The sequence below is a fragment of the Malania oleifera genome, chromosome 5 (genome assembly GCF_029873635.1).
Source record: "Malania oleifera isolate guangnan ecotype guangnan chromosome 5, ASM2987363v1, whole genome shotgun sequence".
Taxonomy (NCBI): Eukaryota; Viridiplantae; Streptophyta; class Magnoliopsida; order Santalales; family Ximeniaceae; genus Malania; species Malania oleifera.
In genome coordinates, this window is record NC_080421.1 from 85576524 (window position 1) to 85582631 (window position 6108).

Consider the following 6108-nt stretch of genomic DNA (forward strand, 5'->3'; position numbering starts at 1 on the left):
TACATAACAAAATTTCATTATCATTTATCTTGATTAATTTTTTTAATTAAAATTTTAATATTTTATAATTAATAGATTAATTAATATTCTAATTAATATTGTAAACACTGTCTTCACACGGGTACTTATTTTAAGTACTTTTGAAATAAGTACTTATTTTTTCAAGTAGTTCCAAATAGGGCTTAAACTACATTCTATATCATTTTTTCCCTATAAAATTACAATCAAATTCAATGTGCTTTGTCCTCTTCTCAAACATTGGGTCCGACTCAACATGAATAGCAGCTTGATCCTCACACATCAAACCAATGGGTTAAGGATGCTCAAAGCCAAGTTCTCTTAATATACTCTTCGACCATACCAAAACACAAGAAGTATGCGTCATGGGCCTCATGGCTCCATACAATGACTTGGTGCTCAATCTAGCAACAACATTCTGCTTCTTACTCTTCTAAGAAACAAGGTTACCTCCAACATATGCACAATAGCCAATAGTTGACCACCTATAAGTTGAAGATCAAAGCCAATTTGCATCAGTATCTCCCTCAAACTGAATCTGAACATAAGTCTTAAAACAAATATGAGCCTTGACCTGGTGCACCTTTTAAATACCTTAGAATGCACAAAAGGGCTTCCCAATGACTACTTGGCAGAGCCATCCTTGAATTAACCAGCACCAGTCACTGCAAAGGCAATATCAGACCTGACAAATAATTCAACTTCCCAATGAAATCATTGAAACTTTCCCAGCATTGTTAACACCTTGCCCCAATCTAATACAAGTTTGGTGTTAGGATCCATATGATTGTGGACGCGTCTAGATCCTAACATCATGTATCATAATGTAAATCAAGCACATACTTCCATTGGGACAACAGAATGCCCTATTATGACCTAGCAACTCAATAACTAGACAATCACAACCTCAATGGGCATGAGTCCTAAAGTTGAAATCTGCCTCATGAAAACTCTATTATAAATTGGATTCCTCCATTATTGTATCTTATAATCACAATGTCATCAACATCACACTGAACCATATTTTACCCATCTTCGAATTTTGATAAGGCACTGAATAATCCACTCTATAGCACTGAAGACCAAATGACACTACTACATCACTAGACCTGCCAAATCATGCCTTGGGCAAGGAGTTAAATTTTTATTTTGACATTCCTAAGGTTTGATATATGTTGGCTTTTTGAGTTCGATCTCTGTTTTGATGCTAACAAACCACCAGTATCTTATGTGTGCATTTAGTGTGTGAATAGGTTATCATTTTAGCACGAACATAAGATACCGAAAAATGGAAGCCAACAGGGACATAAAGCTCACACACTCCTGGTGAATTCCATGGAAAACGAAGAGCAAAAGAAGAAGACATTTTGATTTTAATTTATATTGCATTTAATTTTTATTTGGTTTGTAATAATGCATACATATGCATGATATGATTTGAATGCTCAGATGACCGTAATTTGACCATAGGGAACCAAAGGTCATAAACAGACCTTAGGGCTGACGTTAGGTTTTTAGGCTTAATTAAAAGCCTCGGGCGACCGAACTATTCATGTGTTATAGCCCTCGTTCGACCGAACACTCTGTTGGCCAAAAAGTCAACAAGTTGATTGAGGCCCGGGCAACCGAACTTAAATTGAACTAACTACCCCCAGTCGACCAAATACTTAAAAGTTACTTTTCCACTGTCCGCAGGCGACTGCACTTTTAGTTCAAAATAGGCTTGGGCGACCGAATTGTGAGGTTCGGCAAACCGAACTACTCACTAGGCGACCGAACCTCGAACGTTTGGGAAATCGCCTTGGCTCAACCACCCGGACTCACCCTCAAACACCTGAAGTCAAAAAGTTCACTTTTTTCTGTGTGTCTGTTCAGGCGACAGGCCCTAAGAACTAGGCGACCAAAGGGCGACCGAAACTCTCAAGGTGCTTTATTTTACCGTGGTTAATTAAGGGTAATTGGGGTTAAAATTTAATTAAACTTTTTCAAAATCCCCAATATGTCTCCAATGGTCATATTTTTTAGAAAAACTATAAATACCTCTTTCATTTGTTTAATTAGCAACTTTGATTAACTTTAAAATTCTCTCAAATCCTTTTTTAATCAAAGTTCCCCCATTTCAATTCCTATTTCAAAAATATTTTATGGGATAAATTTTATACCCTCCCAACTCTCTTTATTATTCTTTGAAAAATCTTTTGAAAGAGAGCATCTTTATTTTAGGGCATTTACTTCTTGCATTTATGCTTTCATTGAAAAATTTTATCTTGCAAGAATCATTTGAAAAACCAAAACCCTATGTTCTCCGATTATTCTTTGAAAAATATTTTTTGGAGAATATTTTGTTAGGGTCAAAACCTTTGAGCGTTCATCATTCAAATTACTTTCTAAGGTTGAAATATTATTTTGAAAAACACTCTTACTCTACTTGAGCATATTTCATATCACATTAGAGTGTGCATTTTATGGCTTAAACGTGTACATCTTTACTTGTATTTTCAGAAGCATTATCTTGTACAAAAATATTTTTAATATATCGGTTGGGTTCGGCCCGAAATTGAACTGAGGAGTCTCAGCCCCGTAAGTGAGACCAGTTCAGTTCAACGCAAAAATTGAACTGAGGAGTCTCAGCCCCGTAAGTGAGACAAGTTGGGATCAACCTTGTAATTGAGTTGGGATTTTCCTTGCCCCGTAAGGAGAGAATGTAAACAGCTTCTGCTCCGCCCGTTTATGTGAGCAGGGATAATGTAATCCTTAAGGGGTATGCCCAAGGCGGAGACGTAGGCTGGTTTGGCCAAACCTTGATAACAAATATCGTGTGTTGCTCTCTCCTTATCTCATTTAATTTATGCACTTTAAATTTAGCATGTGTATACTTGTTCACTTATGGTTATATCGAATTGCATGCACACATTTACTTTAAATGAGATACACGTGTATGTCTGCACATATTGCTTATTTTGTTTTACATACACGACCATAATTAAAATGGGATATGATATGTGATGAATCAGTGTAAATGTTTAATTTAGCCAAAATGTGTTTAAAACCCAATTCACCCCCACTCTTGAGATCACACCAATTCCAACAATATATATTGTTAAAGCTTGATATAAATTGTTGGTAATCTAACAAGCTTGATAGAATTAATACCAATAACTTGCCGCAGGTCAGGAGACTTTTGAAGGCTTTATCTCCAGACATCTGTGTTCTTTGTTTTAACTGTTCAGAATCTGCATTATTTGTTTATACATTGTGATCATGCTTGGAGGATATGGAACAAGCTATTTGGTATTTTAGGCAAATGCTGGTAAGTTCAGAGGCAGTGGAGGCTTTTTTGGCAATTTCTTTTGTTGGTTTTGGCAGGAAAAAGGAAAGGGCAGCGCTCTGGATCTGCCAAACTATGCCTTGGGCAAAGAGTTAAATTTTTATTTCAACATTGTTAAGGTATGACATAAATTGTTGGTAATCTAACATGCTTGATAGAATTAATACCAATAACTTGCTGCAGGTCAGGAGACCTTTGAAGGCTCTATCTCCAGACGTCTGTGTTCTTTGTTTTAACTGTTCAGAATTTGCATTACATTTGTTTATACATTGTGACCATGCTTTGAGGGTATGGAGTAAGCTATTTTGTATTTTAGGCAAGTGCTGGGTAAGTTCAGAGGCAGTGGAGGATTTTTGGCAATTTCTTTTGTTGGTTTTGGCAGGAAAAAGGAAAGGGTGGCGCTCTAGAAGTGTGCTTTCTTTGCATTATTTTGGGGGTTGTGGATGGAGCATAATGCACATATTTTTCTAGGGAAGAAATCATTGCATTTGCTGGTTTTGGAAAAAATACAAAAAAAAATGCATATCCAATAAGTTTATAGCGAGTAGGGTATATAAATTATATATTGCAAAGCAAGCTAAGGAGTAAAGAACTCAATAAACAAAAAGCGTGACAAAAAATGCAAGCATTTCTCTTAGGCAATACCACCCAAAAAAATAACAAAAATTATATACCATCATAACCTCCTTGCTTCCTTATGCCTGCTAAAACCTCTAAAAGCTATAAGCTCAAAAGCCTCCAAAGAACTAACAACACCCACTAAACAAGCCAAAAAGCTTATTCCATAAACTCCAAGATACAACGCTTGCATAACACAGCCCACATGCATCAAAGGGTTGCTCATGCTCCTCCATTGTCACCACGGTTGTTCAAACTGAGATCTAGATTAAGGGGTCAGAAAAACATAATTTCCCAAAGGGATCCAGATTCTAAAGTTTTGGATCATAATAGGACACTCAGTGGGATTGATGGGGTCAAAGTATGATCATGGTGGGATTGTGACATCCAATACATTATAATTTAAAATTCCTTACTAATTTACTTGTAATATAGGCTTGGAATTTGTCATGTATTGTACAAGGCATTACCACTTAAGAAGTGATTTGGTTTATCTAACATTAATAAAATTATGGTGATGCAAGACTGATTAGCAAAAGAGAAAAATATAGGAAAACAAGAAATTAAAAGAGAGTAAAAATGAAGACAAAATTCAATTTAGGATTGATGCTCAATATTCCATTCTCCCTCTCATGAGTATACGTGCATTTATATAGACTTCCCACTAATACTAAATAAGGCAACAAAAAAAAATAATTTGGAAAGTAATAACAAAACCCTAAGAAGGAAAAACATAATTTGGGAAATAAAAGCAATTCCCTAACAAATGAAACATAATTGCAAATCCCTAAATGTTGAAAATACATAACTAAATCCTACTATCCTAAATTATGCCTATACTCAACAGGTTGAGTTTGGGTTTCCTATAGATGGATCGTGTTATGATAAAAGCTTGTTCTTCTAATGCGGTAATGGCTGGGATTTGTTTTTCTTTGCAATAGGGGAATAAGGTTAAAAGAAGAGAACATAAGATGATGGGGCTTTACGATGGTGTTAAGAATTTGGGAAATTCTTACATCAATATCAAACACATACGAAAGATAGCAGAGCCCTGAATCTGCGATGGGGAGATGCACAGAAGTCTGCTACATTGCTGGTGAAGCTTCTAAGACGCTAGAGCTGCAACAGCAACATTTTTTTTTTTTTTTTTCGCTTTCTGCACCGTTCTGGCAGCGGCCTAAAGCAACGACCACTTCTTTCACAGCTCCTTGGCTTCTTCGGAGCCACCAATGCTGCAAATCAAATGGGTTCTCTATATGTGATCGATCGTTTGGTGATTAGCCCTTGAAAGTAGTTGTTTTGAATAACAGGAATCGGGGTTTGGATGTCAGCTAGGGTTTTGGAGGGGGTATTGGTTTATGAATGATGGATGGAAAGGGTTGTGTTCCTAGCGCTACGCCGGTCACCATATGAGAAGGTATGCATCATTGGCCGAGTAGAATGACGGCGAGTTTTTTCTATGACTTTGACGTAATCCGCTGCTCTAAACAGCAAGATTTACTTTGGATGAAAGATGGTGCGGCGGACGTATGTCAAATCTCGTTACTTGCTACTTCAAGTAACGAGATTTACTTTAGACGATGAATGGTGCAGCGGACGTATGGCAAATCTTGCTACTTCTTGTAACGAGATTTTGTTAGGAACAATAAATGCTTAACCACCTGGCGTTTCACGCGTGACAAATCTCATTGGTTGAACCAGTTAGATTTGCTTCAAAATTCAATTTCTTCCTTCTCTGTGCTCACAGACGAACCAGGAAGAGCTTTGTTCACTTTGCAGAGTTGCTGGACGATATTGCAAAGAGCGCAGCTGACCGTTGGATATTGTCTGTTGCTCATTGAACGTTGGGAAGAAGGCATAAAAGGGAGAGATGAGGTACATGATTCCTACGTGACCCTTTGTTACTCAGATTTTTTATTTTCGTTGAATTTGTTATTTTGAAAGAAGTTTTAATTATTTTATTGTTGATTGGAAGCATTTGTCAGAAACTCACAATACTGAGGTTAGGATTATTATGATTTTCTTTTTTATTTGCTTGAATTTTATATTGATTTTGCTCCCATGTGTTTCATGTATCTTTTATTTCAGTTATATATTTTAGTTATTATTATTAAGAATGGAAATAATTATTTATAATTATGTTT

General features: G+C 36.3%; 1 protein-coding gene across 16 annotated transcripts in view; it reads right to left on the reverse strand.

The window, feature by feature from the left end:
- The window catches only part of LOC131154906 (L10-interacting MYB domain-containing protein-like), a 31180-nt gene extending 25739 nt beyond the window's left edge, over positions 1 to 5441 (reverse strand). For 15 of the 16 annotated variants that reach the window (XR_009136699.1, XR_009136696.1, XR_009136700.1 and 12 more), the window contains exon 1: positions 4981 to 5435. The gene's annotated coding sequence lies outside the window, so the exon portion shown is untranslated. Of the gene's footprint in view, positions 1 to 4980 lie in introns of all 16 variants that reach the window. The other variant, XR_009136701.1, reaches the window with a different exon arrangement.
- Positions 5442 to 6108: the final 667 nt, after the last annotated feature.